Below are 21,209 nucleotides of genomic sequence, written 5' to 3'. Positions count from 1 at the left end.
GTAAGCAGGCAACATGGGAAAAAATCCATATCAGCGAGAGCTGGTTTTGATACATCCTGCAGCCCGTGTGCAAGGTCATCGCCATTGCACATGGCAACCGTGAGGCAGCAGTTGAAGAAAAAAAATGGGCCGTTTAAACACAATTTCCCAATGGGAGGAAAGCAGTGAACAGAGTTTAATATTAACTTGGTTAGTTCCAACATTTTGCAAGTTTAGGAATGATTATCATAAAAGGGTCACTGACTACAGCGGGCATCAGTGCGGGAAAACTCCATTGCTGCAACAGAAGTTTAAAAAAGTTTAAAAGCAGATCTCCTAAGGGCTTAAAACAGCTTTGGATACCAAATTCACCTTGCCAGACCAATTTGGACACATGTAAGGGTGAGAATTGGGCACTATAGAGGAAGAGATTTTTAAGATTTATAATTGCATCCGGATTAAACAATAAGTCAGAAGCTGAAAAAGCCAATGCATTATGTACTCTACTGGAGCAATTGCTGATGATGTGATCACAAGACAAGGCATTCATGAAACATCAGACAAATTTGAAGGAGTTATTAAAGCATTTGATAATTATTTTAATTTATCGAGTAACAAGATATTAGAAAGAACCAAGTTTAACAAAAGGGCCCAGAAACCAGTAGATACCTTAATCAATGACTTGTATCATTTGGCTGAAAGTTGCAATATGGTGATCTTAAGACTGTGCTGATGTCAGACCACATCATAGTCAGGGTTACTGATGACACCCTATCTGACCTACTGTAATCCGAAGAAGACATAACTTTAGAGAAGGCGATACATTTGCCAATCAGAGGTTCGTCAACAAAATAGAGCCACACGAAGAGGAGAAAACAAACCATGGTTCAGAAAACCCCAATGATTATACAACATATTAACTAAAAGAATGCCAAAGACACTCCAGGGAAAAAGACCCTTATGGAACAAAAGCTCAAGATGCCATTAAACCATATCACGATGCCAAAAAGCCCCATACGCGCGAACAGTGCCCTTCAAGTACTGCAGAATGCCTTCATTCTAAATGGATTGGACACTTTAGAAAGATGTGCAGAACTAAAACCTCTTGATATACAAAGGATAACAAGAGAATCTTTGCGCACAAGGCCACGAACAATGTTGAGGAATATCAACAACGTTTCCTAGGCAAGATCAAAACCCCTCAAAGCCATCCACATGCACTGACAATCTGTTGGGACTAACGTGCTGATTTTTTGACACTCTTCACAGAGGCCAATAACCCAGCTCCTTTGCAAGAAGATACCCAGTGGACAGAGGATAAACCTGTTCTGAGTTAAACGGTAATGAACCAGTGGGGCCAACAAATACCTGAGCGTGACTCTGATCCTCCATCACTCTGTAAATCTGTTGAGCAAGTGAAAGACGAAACTCAAGTGATAGAATACACTGGTACAATACCACATTCATCCAACAGTGGTGACCCCTTATAAGGTCATCCACAACTTTCCATATACCAAAACTGGTAGTCTAGGATGCGAGCAGTCAGAAATGTCCAGATCCAGAGACAGAACTAAACCTGACAGGGTCCACCTCTTCCAAGTTGAAAGACACTGACCTTACTGCTACACCAGGGTAACTGGAGTTTGAGGGGAAACAAGATGTTGATCAAGTGCCTTCCTCACAGCTTCCTGTCCTGGCCACACAATTGTTTCCAGAGTCAGCAGTCCAGGATTACCCAAGACTTCAAAAACAATTGGCTACAAGGAATCATCACTCCAGAAATAAAGAATGGCTGACAAAACCATCAAAAAGATCCAGGGTCAACTCAATGGACAATGATAGGGAACAAGTCAAATACAAGGTGAGGGATAAACCCACAAAATCTAATCTTGAAAGAACAATAATGGATCAAGATATATATAACAGCAAGGAAAGGAAAAAGGTCATCTAGATCAAGATAAGAGAACCTTCCATTATATATTTGGAAGAACCAGGTGATGAGAGTCAAATTGACAATTCACCAGATACTACAACTCTTACCGAAGACCAAACAAGTCAAAGCAAAGAAGTCCAAAGGGAGGTTACCAATCTTCCAAGATTGACAAGGGCACAATCAGGGGGATTTGTGAAACCTCCAGACCGATTTAACTTATGAAGTCAGAGACATGAGGGGAGGAGGGGATGTATGTAAATGTAAATGTAAAATATATATTGGACAAAAAGACAGGAGGAGACGTAATAATAAGGTGTTCTGAGCTAAAAGAGTTAATGTGTGGGACTGGAGAAACAGTGTCACCCACATGATGATGTAAGACACACTTAACCAAGAGTTGAGAAGGAGAAAGCCCATGGCTTCGATTGATTAATCCCTGTTGTCTTGTATATCTGTAAATAGTTATGTCCCGCCAATAAACAAGTTACTGTTCAGACATATCTATGCCTCTGCAATTGTTCCTTAGCCAGTCACAAGCAACATATAACAATGACCATCAATGCATCTATTATCTTTACAGGCACTTCTTTCAACACTCTGGTATGCAGATCATCAGGCCCATTAATTTCTCCATATTACTTTTTTACTAATACTGATTTCTTTCAAGTCCTCAGTCTCACTCGTCCCTTGGTTCTTGAGTATTTCTGGGAGGTTTTTTGTGTCTTCCTCCAAGAAGACAGACACAAAGTATTTGTGTCAGTTTCTTTGCCATTTCCTTATTCCCCATTTTAAATTCTCCTGTCTCTGCCTGTAATGGGTTTGCATTTGTCTTTGCTAATCTTTTCTTTTTTACTTTTCTATGGAAGTTTTTACAGTCCATTTTTATATATAGCTAGTTTAATTCTATTTTCTCTTCCTTTATCAGTTTCTTGGTCCTCTTTTGCAGAATTCTAAAAAGCACCCAATCCTCAGGCTTACTGCTTTTTTGGCAACTTTATAAGCTTCTTCTGTTGATCTAATACAATTTTTAACTTCTCTTGTTAGGCATGGTTGGATCACCTTTCCTGCTGGGTTTTTGTGCCTCAAAGGAAAATATATTTGTTGTAAGCCATGTAAAAATTCTTTAAATGTTACCGTTGCCTGTCGGCCATCATAACTTTTAATGTAGTTTCCCAATCCACCACAGCTAACTTACCCCTTATACCTTTGTAGTTTCCTTTGTTTAGATTTAAGACTCTAGTTTCAGTTTGAACTACATCACTTTCAGACTGTATGTAAAATTCCAACATAGTATGGCCACCCTTCCCTAAAGACTCCTTTACAACGAGATTGTTAATTATCCCTTTCTCATTGCACTATACTAGATCTAAGATAGCCCATTCTCTAGTTGGTTCCTCAACATACTGTTCTAGAAATCTATCTTTCATCCTTCACAGTATTAGTGCTAATTAGGTTTACCCGTTCGTTATCTAGATTGGAGTCCCCATGATTATGACATTACCCTTGTTACATGCACCTCTAATATACTGATTTATACCATGCCCTACATTACCACTACTGTTTGGTGGCCTATAAACAACTCCTACCAGTGTTTGCTGCCCCCTGCAGTTTCTTAGCTCCACCCAAATTGATTCTACATCAAGATCTTCCAGCCCAAGATTCTCTCTCACTAATATACTGATCTCAATCTTTAGTAATAGCACTATCCAACTTCCTTTTCCTTTTTGCCTACCCTTCCTAAACGTTGGATATCCTTGATCATTCAGTTCCCAGCTTTGGTGACCCTGCAGCCACCTCTCCGTAATAGCAATTAGGTTATATCTGTTTACTCTATTTGTGCCATCAATTCATCTACCTTGTTGCGAATGCTGCATGCATTCAGATAGAGTGACTTTATTTCTATCTTTTTATTATTTTCACAACCTCTAGTCTTACCTGCCAATGCACTCTTAAGTTTGTACACTCTGTCCCTTTCTGCCACACTCTGATTACCATTTCCCTTTTTGTTATCTTGTTCTCTTGCCTTCTCCTCCCTCTTTAACTTATCATATCTTCCCTCACATGATCCCTTACCCCCAATTTTTAAGTTTCAATCCATCTTTACTGCCCTAGTTATACACTCACCAGAATACTAGTCCCAGAGTGGTTCAGGTGAAGACCTAACTTACAGCTCCTACTTTCCCCAGTACTGGTGCCAGTGTTTTTGGATCAAAACCCATTTCTCCCACACCAATCTTTGGCCACAAATTCAATTCTCTGATCTTATTTGCCCTGCGTTAATTTGCTCGTGGCTGATTATTGCCTATGAGGTTCTGCTTTTTAATTTAGCCCCTAGCTGCTCATAGTCTCTAAGCAGAACCTGTTTCCTAGTCCTACCATCATGTTGGTATTTATGTGGACCACGACAACTAGATCCTCCCCCTCCCACTATGAGTTCCTCTTCATGCCAGACCAGACTTCCCAAACCCTGGCATCGGGACACACACTTCTCAACTCACACTTCTCTGTACTAAACCCCATCTATCAGTTTTCTGCCCATTCTACTAGCTTATTTCTGTTTTTTGGGGGTCAATTGCTGTTATCCTCACTGTTTGCCACACTTCCAAGATTGGTATCATTGGCAAATGACATTTATTCTGTATTCTAATATCCAAGACATTGATAGCTAGCAAAAGAAGCAGTAGCCCTAACACTGAACCTTGGGGAACACCATTGTCGGCCATCCTCCAGTCTGCAAAAATAACCATTTACCATTACTCCGTATCATTACAGTTTTCTGTCCTTAAGGCATTTATTTTTAATCCAAACTGAGACTGGCCCTTCTATTCCATGAGCCTCAATTTTGTTAACCAGTCTTTTATGTAGCACTTGGTCAAGTGCTTTCTTAAAATCTATGTAGGCAACATCAACTGCATTCCCTTCATCAGCTTTGCTAAATTTTAAAAAAAAATTCAACCGGATTAGTCAATTATAATTTACTTTTACAAATCTGTGCTGGGTCTCCTAAATTGTGGGGTAATATTGTCACTGGATGAGTAATCCAGAGACCCAGGGTAACATTGTGGGGAGCCGGGTATGAACCCTGCAATGGCAGATGGTGGAATTTGAATTCAATAAAAATCTGGAATCAAAAGTCCAATGATGACCATAAAACTATTGTTGATTGTTGTAAAAACCCTTGTGGTTCAGTAATGCCTTTAGGGAAGGAAATCTGTCATCCTTACCTTGTCTGGCCTACACATGAATCCAGACCCACAATGTGGTTGACTCTTAAATGCCCTCTGCAATGGCCTAGCAAGCCACTCAGTTGTATCAAATGGCTACAAACACACAAAGCAGGAATAAAGCCAGACGGACCACCTGGCATCGACCTAGGCACCAGAAACGACAATGGCAAACTGAGCCCTGATGACCCTGCAAAGCCCTCCTTACGAACATCTGGGAGCTAGTGCCAAAATTGGGAGTGCTGTCTCATAGATGTGTCAAGCAACAGCCTGACATAGGCATTCTCAGACACTACCATCCCTGGGTATGTCCTGTCCCACCGGCAGGATAGACCCAGCAGATGTGGCAGCACAGTGGCATACAGTCGGGAGGGAGTTGCCCTGGGAGTCCTCGAGATCAACTCTGGACCCTATGAAGTCTCATGGCATCAGGCCACATGGACAAGGAAACCTCCTGCTGATTATTACGTACCACCCTCCCTCAGCTGGTGAATCAGTGCTCCTCCATGTTGAACATCACTTGGATGGAGCACTGAGGGTGGCAAGGGTGCAGGATGTACTCTAGGTGGGAGACTTCAATGTCCATCACCAAGAGTTGCTTGGTAGCACCAGTAGTGACCAAGCTGGCTGAGTCCTAAAGGATGTAGCTGCTAGGCAGGGTCTTCGGCAGGTGGTGGGGGAACCAAAAAGAGGAAAAAACCTACTTGACCTCATCCTCACCAATCTACCTTTGCAGATGCATCTGTTCATGACACTATTGGCAGGAGTGACAATCACACAGTCCTTGTGAAGACAAATTTCCATCTTCACATTGAGGATACTCTCCATCATGTTGTGTTGCACTACCACCATGCTGAATGAGATAGATTTCAAACTGGGAACCCATGTTGCACTGTAGGCTATCAGCAACAGAAGAATTGTATACAACCACAATCTGTCACCTCATGGCCAAGCATATCCCTCACTCTACCATTACCATAAGCCAGGGGATTAACCCTGGTTTAATAAAGAGTGCAGGAGGGCATGCCAGAAGCCGCACCAGGCATACCTAAAAATGAGGTGTCAACCTGGTGAAGCTACAACACAGGACTACTTGCATGCCAAACAGCGATATCAGCAAGTGATAGACAGAGCTAAAAGATCCTACAACCTTCGTATCAGATCTAAGCCCTGCAGTCCTGCCACATCCTGTTGTGAATAGTGGTGGACAATTAAACAACTAACAATTTGTGGAGGAGGCTCCACAAATATCCTCAGAGCCCCGTACATCATTGCAATAAACAAGGCTGAAGCACTTGCAACAATTTTCAGCCACAAGTGCCGGATGGATGATCCATCTCAGCCTCCTCCTCAAGTCTCCAGTATCATAGATGACCGTCTTCAGCCAATCTGATACACCCCGCATGATACCAAGAAATGGCTGAAGGCACTCGATACGGCAAAGGCCATGGGCCCTGACAATATCACAGAATTAGAGAATTGTTACAGTGCAGGAGGCTGCCATTTGGCCCATCGTGTCTGCACCAGCTCTCAGAATGGGCAAATCACTTAATACCATTCCCCACCTTCGCCTCGTAACAGTGCACATTCTTCCTTTTCATTCATCCTTTACATTCTGGCAATAGTACTGAAGAATTTTGCTCCAGAACTAGCCACGCCCCTAGTCAAGCTGTTCCAGTACAGCTACAATGCTGGCATCAACCCAGCAGTGTGAAAAATTGCCCAGGTTTGGCCTGTCCGCAAAAAGCAAAAACAAATCCAACCTTGCCAATTACCACCCCATCAATCAATTCTCGATCATCAGCAAAGAGATTAAAAGTGTTACCAACCAGGTCAATCAGCTTCTCACCTCATTACAGCCTTGGTCCAAACATGGGCAAAAGAGCTGAACTCCCGAGGTGAGGTGAGAGATGAAGGAAAAAATTTTCTTGCAGACTGTAGTGATTTTTTGGAACTCTCTTCCTGAAAAGGTGGTGGAAGCAGAATCTTTCAATAATTTTAAGGCAGAGCTAGACAGATTCTTGATAAGCAAGAGGGTGAAAGATTATTGGGGGTAGGTGGGAATATGGAGTTGAGGTTAAGACTGGGGCTGTAAATAGCAAGAAGCTTTCGCTCCACATAAATGCCAGGCAATGAACATCTCCAGCAAGAGAGAATCTAACCATCTCCTCTTGACATTCAAAGGCATTACCATCACTGAACCCCACACTGTCAACATCCTGGGGGCTACCAGAAATTGAACTAGACCAGCCATATAAATACTGTGGCCACAAGAGCAGGTCAGAGGTTGGGAAATCTGCAGCAAGTAACTTGCCTCCTATTCCCCAAAGCCTGTCTACCATCTACAAGGCACAAGTCAGAAGTATATGGAATACTCTCCACCTATCTGGATGAGTACAGCTCCAACAACAGTCAAAAAGCTTGATACCATCCACAAAGTAGCCCACTTGATTGTCATCCCATCCATCAACTTCAATATTCACTTTCTCCACCACCGACGCATAGTGGCAGCAGTGTGTACCATCTACATGATGCACTGCAGCAACTTACCAAAGTTCCTTCGACAGCTCCTTCCAAACCCACAACCTCCACCACCTAGAAGGACAAGGGCAACAGATACATGGGAACACTACAACCTGCAAGGTCCGCTCCAAGCCACACACCATCCTGACCTGGAACCATATCAGTATTCCTGTATTGTTGCTGAGTAAAAATCCCAGAACTCTCTCCCTAACAGCACTGTGGGTGTACCACATGGACTGTGGCGGTTCAAGAAGGCAGCTCACCACCACCTTCTCAAGGACAATTAGGGATGAACAACAAATGCTGGCCCAGCCAGTGATGCCCACATCTTGTGAAAGAAAAATTAGAACAAACTTGAGAACTGAGGTTAGTGCGCCAGACAATAATTTATCCAATTTCAAGGACGCTAAACACTTTAATATTTTCTCCCTTACTATGTTTATTTTACCCAATATTTCACAGTCCACCTCTGTAAATACTCTTCCTTCCACAGCTTCCAACCTCAGTCTCCCAACCTCGGACAGCCCGCTTCTACCTCCTACCCAAAATCCACAAACAGGACTGTCCCGGTAGACCGATCGTGTCAGCCTGTCCCTGCCTCACGGAACTCATTTCTTGCTATCTTGACTCCATTTTCTCTCCCCTTGTCCAGTCCCTTCCCACCTACATCCACGATTCCTCTGACACCCTCCATCATATCAACAATTTCCAGTTCCCTGGCCCCAACTGCCTCCTCTTCACCATGGACGTCCAATCCCTCTACACCTCCATCCACCACCAGGATGGTCTGAGGGCTCTCCACTTCTTCCTCGAACAGAGGCCCGAACAATCCCCATCCACCACTACTCTCCTCCGTCTGACCGAACTTGTTCTCTCACTGAACAATTTCTCATTAAACTCCTCTCACTTCCTCCAAATAAAAGGTGTGGCTATGGGTACCCGCATGGGTCCCAGTTATGCCTGTCTTTTTTTGGGGTATGTGGAACATTCCTTGTTCCAGCCCTACACCGGCCCCCTCCCACAACTCTTTCTCTGGTACATCGATGACTGCTTCGGTGCTGCTTCATGCTCTCGCCTGGACCTGGAAAAATTTATTAATTTTGCTTCAAATTTCCACACCTCCATCATTTTCACACGGTCCATCTCTGACACTTCCCTTCCCTTCCTTGATCTCTCAGTCTCAATTTCTGGTGATAGACTGTCCACCAATATTCATTACAAGCCTACCGACTCACACAGCTACCTCGACTACAGCTGCTCACACCCCGCTTCCTGTAAGGACTCCATCCCATTCTCTCAGTTCCTTCACCTCCATCACAGCAATTCTGATGATGCCACTTTCAAAAACAGTTCCTCTGACATATCTTCCTTCTTCCTTAACCAAGGTTTTCCACCCACGGTGGTTGACAGGGCCCTCAACCGTGTCTGGCCCATCTCCCGCGCATCCGCCCTCACACCTTCCTCTCCCTCCCAGAACCATGATAGGGTCTTCCTTGTCCTCACTTATCACCCCACCAGCCTCCGTATTCAAAGGATCATCTTCCTCCATCTCCGCCAACTCCAGCGTGATGCCACCACCAAACACATCTTCCCTTCGCACCCACCCCCCCCCACCCCCCTGGCAGCATTCTGCAGGGATCGTTCCCTGTAGGACACCCTGGTCCACTCCTCCGTCACCCCCTACACCTCAACCCCCTTCCACGGCACCTTCCCATGCAACCGCAGAAGGTGCAACACCTGCCCCTTTACTTTCCCTCTCCTCACTGTCCAAGCGCCCAAACCCTCCTTTCAAGTGAAGCAGCATTTCACTTGCACTCCCCTCAATTTAGTCTACTGCATTCGCTGCTTCCAATGCGGTTTCCTCTACATTGAAGAGACCAAACGCAGACTGGGTGACCGCTTTGCAGAACACCTTTGATCTGTCTGCAAGCATGACCCAGACCTCCCTGTCACTTGCCATTTCAACACTCCACCCTGCTCTCATGCCCACATGTCTGTCCTTGGCCTGCTGTATTGTTCCAATGAAGCTCAATGCAAACTGGAGAAACAGCACCTCATCTTCCGACTCAGCACTTTACAGCCTTCTGGACTGAATATTGAGTTCAACAATTTTAGATCATGAACTCTCTCCTCCATCCCCACCCCCTTTCCGATCCCGCTTTTTTCCAATAATTTATATAGATTTTTCTTTTCCCACCTATTTTCATTATTTTTAAATGTATTTCCATCCATTGTTTTATCTCTACCTTTTAGTCTATTTCAATCCCTTCCCTCCACCCCAACCCCCATTAGGGCTATCTGTACCTTGCTCGTCCTGCTTTCTACCCTTAATGTCACCTATTAGCACATTTCTTAGCTAATGTCACCACCGTCACACCTCTTTGTCCTTTTGTCTGTGACATCTTTTGGCAATCTCCACCTATCGCTGGCCCTCTATCCAGTTCTACTTGTCGCACACCCCCACCCCCCTTAAACAAGCTTATAACGGACTTGAAACGTTAACTATGTTCCTCTCCACAGATGCTGTCAGACCTGCTGAGTTTTTCCAGATATTTTTATTTTTGTTTTGGACTTCCAACATCTGCAGTTTTTTGCTTTTGTCTCTGCACCCCCTTTGGTGGGGTAGCATATTACTGAGAATAAGCTCCTGGACCATAATAATATCCAGGATATTATAATCTGCTTTAAACTTGTTAAAAAGACTATCTGGAGGATGGCAATATTCTAGGCTATCTCCTTTCCTTTGAAGAGAGATGAATCAGTCCTTTAGATCCATTTAGCAAGATTAGGATCTCTCTTTCTCAAACCAAAGTTGAGAGCAATCATCTGACAGGTACACATGATGTGGGATTGTCCCATAAAGGGGCTAGTATTATGAAGCACCACTGATGGTGGAGTGGATTTTCACATTGAAAAGTAAGTGTTAAATTGGTAACAATTTATCTTGTTCCATATTTTCTTAGTGCAGAGGCATAAGTTGTTTAATGTGCTGCCTTCAAGTAAATCAGATAGAGTACAAATAAGCTGTGGAGAGTTTTGCACAGGAGGCAGGTTTTATATATGTTTCATATGTCATATACTATGAGGGTATAAAAATTAGATAACGTAAAACATGTTGAATTGTAGGCATAAAGTTTTGTAACTGATTTTAAATGCTTAAACCTTTACAATAATCTATGTATCAGTCCTATATATGCACTTAATAAATTGAAAGTTGATAGCCCCTTTATACTATAGGGTTACCTCTGACTGCAAATGCATCACTAGTCATAATCCTTTAACATAACAAATCCAGTCCCTAATATCAGAGGGTGTAAAATTCTTCTCAAGTGAGAATTTTGCTAGATGCCTCTCATGAAAAGTGAATATACTATCGAGTGACTGCACAGCTCAGCATTGGGCCCAAGTTCATGTGAAGTTAGCACGATTTAAAGCTAGACTGCACTTCTGAAAGGTGAGGTGGACTCTAGCTTCAGAAGCAGTTGGAAATCGTAATAGAGGAGTTGGAGACCAGAGAAACCTTGTGAAAAAGCACAACAGGTCAAAGAATGAGTACCAAGGTTCTTCGGTGCAGTGCCAGAGGCCTTAGTGCAAGGGGTGCAGAGAAGCAGTAAAGTTGCCTTCCCTCAGGGGTCTAGAAGGCCCCCCAAGACACCAAGAAGGCAGTAGAAGCAGCTAACTGTTGCAGTCAATACCATAGCCAAGCCCCAAGGACCCAGATGTATGCTGCAAGAAGTTTAATGACTTCACACAAGTGGTCAAGGTCAATGAAAACATCTTCACATATCCTACCAACTGCCATGAGCTCTATTCACCATACCCAATTCTGTCACCAACCAACAATCTCCATCAATCACCACTCACACTAAACTGCATAGCCTTGCCTCACAGACTTGGCACTGCTGTAAGCCTCATACCCACAGCTGGCACACTGCTAGCTATTCAACTGTAGTAGTCACATCACTAAAACACATTGCATCATACTCACTGGTGCACTTCCCTCCCTCTTGCAGGGCAAAGTGACCTACAGTCAAAAGGAGCAGCACCTAACTGGTGTGTCCTCCGTGTAGCTAAATTCAACTGTGTGGGTTTAAGAGAGGGCATTAGTTGGAGCAACATGATCCAAAATGATAGTGCCGGCACCAAATCAATGTTAGAGACAGGCTGATGTCACAATCTGCCTATTCTTTACATTTACGGTGCATGCACGTAATATCCAGACAAACGTCCTCACCAAATGTCGGGCATGGCCAGTACCAGAAGTGAGTGGAAGTGACACCAGTACCACTTTGGTACTAAAACATCACCAGCGCTGAAACGGCCATGCTACAGAGCCAAATTTTGCAGCCAAGGTATCCTGACAAACAACCATTTTATACATCAATCTTACAATCTTCAGCCATTTAATTTCACCTTATTTCAAACCTGAGAATATGTATTGTCAATATAATTTTTTTCAATATGATCGTTCATTTCCTATCCAGCTTCCACCACATATAGCGTGAACCATATGTTTTCCTCATGGACTACAGACATAGTATTAGATCAAGGATAGAACTATAAACTGTATTATGACACTCCAAAAAGTGAAAATTAAAATTGAAACATTGGGAAGAATCTTACACCTCGTGGGCAGACACGCGCCCGACCTGAACAGACGTGACGTAGTGTGAGATGAAGTCGGGCAAGCGTCCAGACGTCATCCCACACGTGAGCAAGCTTCAGGTCGGCAGGGATGCATGGGTGTCGGGGCCATGCCTGCCAACAATTAAAAGGCTACTTAAGGCCATTAAACAAGCAATTGTTCGCGATTTTATGTTGCCCGTGCAATTTTGCACTCGTCGCATGAGCAAAATGGGCAGGCAGACAGTCGACTTTTAATGAAATTTCATCAAAGGGCAGGATAAAAAGGGTCAACATCATTGCCATTGTGAGTAGTGAGGCATTTAGGAGATAGTTTGCTGCTGGTTGCTTATTTGAACTTAACAGCTTCATCTCTGTTCTGAGCTTCAGTCTTAGCACTTCTAGGTTTCATTTCAGGACTCATTGGTGTCTCAAAGGCTCCTGGAGAATTCACACCATGTGGACCCTTCAAAGTATCAGACAGCCTTCCCTTACCCTGGTAATGGAAGTTGTGGTCTCCACTGGTGGAACCTCCTCTGAGGAAGAAGAGAGGGGCAGAAGGAAGAGGAAGCCAGGTGCCCCAACGCAGCTTCCAGGGGAGCAACCAGTGGGAGGAGGGGCAGGGTCAACAGGAAGTCCAAGGCATAAGGGGCCACAGAAGATGCCACTATCCTGTTGCCAGGGTTTACAAGCAGTGATGCAGCTACCTCAATATGTCCGAGGTGCAATACCGAAGGTGCAGTGCCGAAGGAGGCTCCACCTCTCCAAGGAGACTGTGACCTCCATTTGTCAGATGTCAGGCCCAATGGTGATGCAGTGGCTGGTTTCAAAATGACACAGGCAGCCCCTTGAAGGCTGACATGGAAGAACGTCTCTTCTGCATCTTCAATATTCAAGTTATGGAGTCGTGTGTGGCAGGAGATGTCAAGTGGGAGGGCAGGTCGGGTGGGCACTTGGCCCCCTGCTTTTCAGATCAGTGCCTCGCGGTCCTCCTGAAGGAGGTGGCTGCCAGGAGGGACACCCTTGTCCCCAGAGATAGGAAGAGGAGGCCACCGCACCTCACAAAGGGGGCACTGGGGGAGGTTGCAGCGCAGGTCAGAAGCCATGACGTGGTGAGGCGCACATGGGTGCAGTGCCAGAAGAGGTTCAATGAGCTGCTGCACTCAGGAAGGGTGAGTACCGTGCTGGCATGGGTCAGTGTGCAGAAGTGTTAAGGTGTGTCTGTCCCCCACCCCGTGGAGCTCAGGGGTGTTAGAGCCTGAGTGCCAACTATCAATCACTCCAGAGCTGGCCAAGGGGGTGAGCCCTGGCTGCTTGGACTGAGTGCCTTGCAGCTCGAGGGCCACGACTCGGATGTGCCCTGCCAGATGCTCCTTAGTTGGGGTTGGCCAGGCTGCAATGGCGCTGCAGGTAGAGAGCGGACTAATCAATGCTCCTCTGTCCTTTCAGGAGAAGATGAGCCACAACCAAGCAGAGAGGACACATACAGGCGGACACCCACCCAACCTGCTGCTGCTGACCAGGTTTGAGCAGGACACCCTTGAGCTGGAGAGCTGGCACACTCCCCGTGCAACCGGGCATGGAGAGACGGGGCTGCCAAATGAAGGTAAGATTGCAGTGCACAGAGGTGAGAGTTTGGGGTTGTGAAACCATTTTAATATAGTCCCTTCATTGATGGGAGCATCAAAACTGGAGTCCCCATTGATCATTGAAAGACAATGGCACCGTGATGCAGATCTCCAATGTCTCAACATGGTGCTTAACATGCACAGTGACAGTGTGATTACTTTAACTAGTGGCATGGCCTTGTTCTGCCTTTTAGATTCACCTGCACGCATTCGCTCTTTGGATGCCAAAGAGCCACCCCTGATACCGGAGGTCCATCGGCTTCACTTGTACCTGCATCACACTCGCTCTCTGAACCAGTGTGGATAGTAGCACTTCAGCGGGCATTAGACTGGTTGCTAGAATGTCACTGCAGATCAGTACGGGCATTTCACACTCTCTTGAGGTGTAGGCGGAGACAGAGAGTGCCCAAGGCACCGGCAGTCAGAGGACTGCTGGAAACCAGGATGATGCTGAATCAAAGATGATGAGCCTCTGGAGTCGTCCATTAGTCGGCAGGTGCTGGATGTCCAGCAGGATGTGCAGGAGGATCTGGTGGAGATCCATGAGGGTATGAATGCCATGGTCTCCCTTGTGGAGGAGTCCATGCAGAGCATGAGCACTGCGTTGACCCTCATGGCTGAGTGTTGCCTCTCACAGAGAGGCAGCTCCGGGGACAGAATCAGGGATTCCTGAGGTTGCGCTCGGACCTGCAAACCCTCACACAAGCAATGACCTCAGGTGGTCAGTCCCAGTGTGGGAGATGGATGAGGCATCTAGTATCCCAGCTAGGTGCTCGTCCATCAATGGTGAGCAGGGAGGTCCAGAGCAACATCACATTGGTGCACACACTGCTTGTTGTCTCTGGGGCTCCTCTCAGGGAACTCTAGATGACAGCAGCAGCTCCTCCGCCTCTCTGTCAGTGACCATGGCACCTGCTGAGGCTGCGATGACTGGGGAAGTGCCAGCCATGTAACTGGCCGTTCACTCCCAAGCGGTGCCAGCACAGGCTCCACTGGCCAGAGGACAACTGCCAAGGTCATCAAGACCAACAAGACAGCAGAGTCAGCAGCTGTCTCCAATGCCGATACCAGCGAGAGGTAGACCACCAAGACGTAGCACTCAGAAACATAGGTTAAAGGCACCAAGAGCACAAGGGATGGTACACGGGTGATCTTCTGTTCATTTATGTTTGGTTTATATGTCTGCTGGGTGTGGACATCAACACCAGTAATGGTAATGTCATTATGCATTCAATGTGGCAATAACCATAAATTTGCTTTGGTTCTGATGGCCTGATTATGCTTCACCTTTTCTCTTTCTGGTGCAGGGTATGCCAGTATGTAATGCTGGACATGAGTGACTGGATATTTTATTGCACAGGCACTGAGTGGATTTGAATGCAAATGAAAGGGTCATTTCAGACATCCAGGATGGAGGCTGCAGCCCTGGCATAAGGTGGAAGCAGACCTTTTGCAGCCTAGCTGAAGGAGTGTTGGATCAATGTGTCCCTGGTGTCCCTGCCTCCCTGGAGGTTACTAAGGTCTGCCTCCATGTCCTCAGCATTCTCCTCACTGCTCCTCTTCTGATTCACTACTGGATTCATCCTCTGTGGCCTGTGCAGCCGCATCAAGATCCTCTTCCTCCAATGGGTCCCCCCTTGCCAGTGTCAGATTGTGGAGAGCGCAGCATGCAACCACTATCAGTGATACCCACTCTGGGGGATATTGTAGTGCTCCCCCTAAATGGTCTAGGCATCGGAAGCACATCTTGAGAAGACTATGGTCCTCCCCGCTCACCATTGATGGACAAACACCTAGCTGGGATACTAGGTGCCTCATCCATCTCCCACACTGGCACCATCATAAGCCACATTTTCAACAGATAGCTCTTGTCACCCAGCAGCCAACCATCCAGTCGGACTGGAGCACTGAAGAGCCTCGGCACCTGGGAGTGCCTCAGAATGTACCCATCATGGGAGCTGTCTGGGTACCTTGCACAGACTTGCAGAATCTGCCTCCTGTGGTCACACACTACCTGCACGTTCATGGAGTGAAAGCCCTTCCTGTTGATGAAGATACCCGGCTGACCCGCTGGTGCCTTGATGGCCACATCAAGTCAATTGCACCCTGAACGTGGGGGAAACCAGCGATTGCTGCAAAACCTCTGGCTTATTCAGCCTGGCTGGCCTTGTCCGTACAATAAAGAGTAAATGTCAGTGCCTGCCTGAACAGAGCTTCTGTCACCAGCTTGACGCAACAATGGACAGCTGATTCGGAGACTCCACACAGATCCCCCACTGAGCCCTGGAAAGAGCCGGAGGCATAGAGGTTGAGGGCCACTGTGACCTTCAGAGCCACTAGCATGGGGTGTCCGCCCACACAGTCGGAGCTGTCTCAGACACAATCATCTGACTGTCTCCCTTCAGCATTGCACCTCAGACATATTGAAGTAGCTGCGTGTTGCCTGTAAACTGTGGCAGCAGGATAGTGGCATCTTCTGAGGCCCCTTCCACCTTGGACTTCCTTCTGGCCCTGTACCCCTTGTGCCTGTGCCTTTCCTCCCACAGGCTGCTTTGAGATACCTGGCCTCCTCCCCCTTCTGCCCCTCTCTTCCTCCTCAGAGGAGGTGCCTTCAGCGGAGACCACAATCCCCATTACCAGGACAACAGAAGGCTGTGTGATACCTGGAAGGGTCCACATGGTCTGAATCCTCTGGGGACTTTGGAGACACTAATAAGTCCTGAAATGAAGCCTGGAAATGCTAACAATAAAGCCCCGAACAGAGATGAAGGTGCCAAGTACCAATAAGCAACCAGCAGCAAACTATCTCCAAAACTCCTCACTACTCACACTGGCAATGCTGCTGACCCTTTTTATCCCGCCCTTGGATGAGTTTTAGCAAATTGTTGGCTACCCACCTGCCCGTTTCATGTGTGATGAACACGAAATCACATGGGCAACCTAAATTCTAGCTTAATTGCCTTTTTAATGGCCTTAACAGGCCTCGTAACTGATGGCGGGTGTGGCTCCAATTCCCGCGCATGCCCGCTGACTGAAATATCGCGTGAGTGCGTTATGAAATCGGGATGCTCGCCCAACATCATCACATGCTTTTTTATGCTCGAGCAGGTTGGGCGTACACCACTCAGCGAAAATTTCTGCCCAGAGGGTTTGCAACGATTGCTGGGTTCCCCCACATCCAGGGTGCAATCGACTGCATTCATGTGGCTATCAAGGCACCAGTGGGTCAACCAGATGCTTTCATCAACAGGAAGGGCTTCCACTCCATGAACATGCAGATAGTGTGTGACCACAAGACGCAGATTCTGCAAGTCCGTGCAAGGTACCCTGGCAGCTTCCATGATGGTTACATCCCGAGATGCTCCCAGTGCTGAGGCTATTCAGTGCTCCAGCTCAACTGGATGGATGGCTGCTGGGTGACAAGGGCTATCCATTGAAAAAGCGGCTTATGACACCTCTCTGCCATCCAAGAACAGAGGCAGAGCAGCATTATAATAGGAGTCATGCCTCCCCAAGGCTGGTGATAGCGAGGACCATAGATTTTCTCAAGATGCACTTCAAATGCTTAGACCATACAGGGGAGCATATAATACCCCCCCAGAGTGGGAGTCGTTGATAGTGAGCCAAAAGAGGAGCACAGTGAGGAGAATGCTGAGGGCATGGAGACTGACCTCTGTATCCTTCAGGGAGGCAGGAGTGCCTTGATTCAGTGCTCCTTCAGCTAGGCTGCCAAAAATCTGTTTCCTCTGCATGCCAGGGTTACCACCTCCATCCCGGATGTCTGAAATGGCCCTTTCCTTTTAACCCCAAGTCCACTTAGTGCCTGTGCAATAACGTTTAGGGCCACTCATGCCCAGCATTAGATACTAGCGTGCCCTGCACCTACAAAACAAGTAAAGCATACTCAGGCCATTAAGTCAAAAACAAAATTTATATTTCTGTGACACTCAGATCAAATGAACATAACAATATATGGTGTTAATGGCCACACCAGTAAACATGAACAAAACATGGCAGAACGGAAGATCCCCCATGAACACTCCCTCTTGTCCTCATGGTGCCTTCAACTTACATTTGCAAGTGCTGCGACTTGTTTCCCCCACCCCTCGCTGGCACCGGCATTGGAGACAGCTTGCTGACTGTACTGTCCTGTTGGCCTTGATGATCTAGGCAGTTGTCCTGTGGCCAGTGGAGACTGTGCTAGCCCTGCTTGGGAGGGAGTGGCCAGTCCTATGGCTGGCATCTCCCCAGCCATTGCAGCTACATCAGATGCCACGGTCACTGGCAAAGGGGCGGAGGATCTGCTGCTGTCATCCAAAGTACCCAAACAGGAGCCCGCAGAGAAAACAAGCAGGTTGTGCACCAACATGAGGTCGCTCTGGACCGCGCTGCTCACCATTGGTGGACGGGCACCTAGCTGGTATATTGGGTTCCTCATCCATCTCCCTCACTGGCACTGACCACCTGAAGTCATTGCCTGTGCGAGGTTTTGCAGGTCCAAGTGCAACTCCAGGGACCCCTGATTCTGTCCTTGGAGTTGACTCTCCATGAGAGTTGCCATTCTCTCAATGGCAAAGGCAGTGCACTCAGCCATGAATGTCCATGCAGTAATCACACTCAGCGTGGGCTCCTCCACAAAAGAGACCATGACACACATACCATCATGGATCTCCGCCAGATCCTCCAGCACATCCCACTAGACATCCAGCATCTACAATCTAATGGACGACTCCAGAGGCCCATCTGCCTTCAGTTCAGTAATGGTCTTGGTCTCAAGCAATCCGCGCCGACTGCCGGCGCCCTTGGCACTCTCTTCCTCCACCTGCTCCTGAAGTAAGTGTGAAGTGTCCTCACCCTGTGCACTGACATTCTAGCCTCCGATCTAATGCCCACTTAGGTGCTGGTACCTGCGCTGGTGCCTGGCTCAGAGAGATGGTGTGATGCAGGTGCATCTGAAGCCCCGTGGTCCTCTGGCGTCAATGGTGGCTCTTCAGAGTCCTGTGTTTGAGTGCGAGTTGGAGAATCTAAGGTATAAGAACAACACTTCATTAGTCTAAGTAATCACACTGTCACTGTGCATGCCAGGCACCTGGAGAGACAATGGAGATCTGCATCATGGTACCATCATCTTTCAATAATCAATGGGGGCCCCAGGTTTGAGGTTACCTTTAATGATGAGACCATACAAGAATGTTTGCACAATCCAACACTCTCACCTCTGTGCACTGCACTCTTACCTTCATCAGAGACCCCTGCCTCTCCATAACCAGCTGACCGAGGTGGGTGGTGGCTCTCCAGCTCCAATGCTGAGCAGACCTTAATTGGCCATGCAGCATGAAATTGCATTTGCAACACAACTGGGGCTGGGAGTGGAATTCATATCCGCTTCCCTTCCCGCTGTCTTGGCGCACACGTCAACTGCGAAATTCAGGCCATCAGTATGGTTATAATTATGATTCATGTCTGATTTGGTACTTTTTCTGAAGAGGTGCACAGGTAAAATGATTTAATGTGTTAACTAATTTAAGTTTTACCTGATCCACAGTTCAGTCATGCCTACCTCCCCATGCTCTACTGCAGTGCGATTGATAATTCTGACAGAAGGATAATAGGTAACAATAGAAAGCCAAACCAAAGCTAGGAGATGAAATCAAATAACAAAGTTCTGTTTGGCTGACACTATGCATCCTCTACTTCAGTCAGTGATGTGTAGAGAAATTGGCAAGTTTACTATTATATTTCGTTAAGACTTTGGTCTCGTTTTCTATGAAAACTGAATAAAGAAACAGCTAATCCACACGTAACTAGACTTTGAGAAACACATTGGTCTTCTCAAACTATATTTACGATTTTGAGACCTATAACTTAGCTGATATTGTCATGTATGTTCTTTCTGCCAATTTACAGGGATACTTTTATTCAGGCCACAATGCAACCCGAGAAGTTTCGTGAAAATTTTATTCTGGGGTTCTTAAATAATGGAAGTGATCAAATAAATTGCAGCAATATCAGTCTAAGGAAATATGAAGGGTAGGTTCTTTAACCCTTTCCCAAATATGCATAGCACAACAATTTCGATCAACAAATTTAAGTCAGCCAAAATTTTATAAAGAACTGGCAGAATATAAAAAATAGGAGCAGGAGTAGACCACAAAGTCTGTCATGTCTGCCAATAAATAAAATCATGGCTGATCTTTGAACTCAATTCCACTTTCCTGGCTCATCCACATATGCTGTGGTTACACTAGAGTCCAAAAATCTGTCCATTTCCGCAAACTCAGCAACTGAACATCCACGGCCCTCTAGGGCAGTGAATTCTAAAGATTCTGTGGTAACCCGATGTGTAATATCCCTTTAAGAAGAATGTTATAATGGAAGATCACACGATCTTAGTATTCAATAGAAGAATAGTGCAGGCTACCTCTGTCGTTAGTAGTCTGTAGTCAGCAATTAGTAGCAGCGGAGTATAGAGGTAGAGTTTGAAGTGTAAGCACGTGTTTAGTTGCTGCTGAGTATCTTTGTAAATAAACACAGAGTTTCTACCTAAGAAGTATCTGATACTCAACTCTATCATTACTATTAACTCGGCCACCCCTTACAACAAGCATGCAAACAGGATCCAGCAAACGAATATCTAGGAGCCAACATATTCACAACTCTTGGAGTGAATAAATTTCTCTCCTCAATCTTGAATGATCGATCTTTTATGCTGAGACTGTGTCTCATGTGCTAAGCTTCCCAGGGAGGGGAGACAATCTCAATATCTACCCTGTCAAGCCTTTTCAGAGTCTTATAAGTTTCAATGACACCACCTCTCATTTTTCTAAACATCAGAGAATATAAACCCATTCCACTCAATCCATCCTCATTGGACAGCCCTCTCATCCCATCAATCAATCTTAAGAATTTTTGCTGTACCGCTTCCAAGGCAAGTATATCTTTCCTTAGCTAAGGAGTCCAAAGCAGCACACAATGCTCCAGATGTGATTTCACCAAAGCCAGGGCTAAATTCCATCAAGATTTCTTTATTCTTATACTTCAGTCCCAGCAATAAAGGCCAATATGCCATTTGTCTTCTTAATTGTTTGCTGTTCATGCATGCTAAATTTTTGTGTTTCTTGCAAAAGGATACCCAAATCTCTCTAAATGTGAAGGTTTAAAAATTGCTCAATATTTTAAAAATATTCTGCTTTTCTGTTCTCCTCACCAAAGTGAATAATCTCACACTTCACATCATAGGTGGGATTTAATGGAACCCGCTTGAGCGGATATGATGACAAGGGGGAGCCAGGAGAATTG

This window comes from Carcharodon carcharias, chromosome 20 (genome assembly GCF_017639515.1).
Source record: "Carcharodon carcharias isolate sCarCar2 chromosome 20, sCarCar2.pri, whole genome shotgun sequence".
In the NCBI taxonomy this organism is placed as follows: Eukaryota; Metazoa; Chordata; class Chondrichthyes; order Lamniformes; family Lamnidae; genus Carcharodon; species Carcharodon carcharias.
This window is presented reverse-complemented; position numbering follows the sequence as displayed.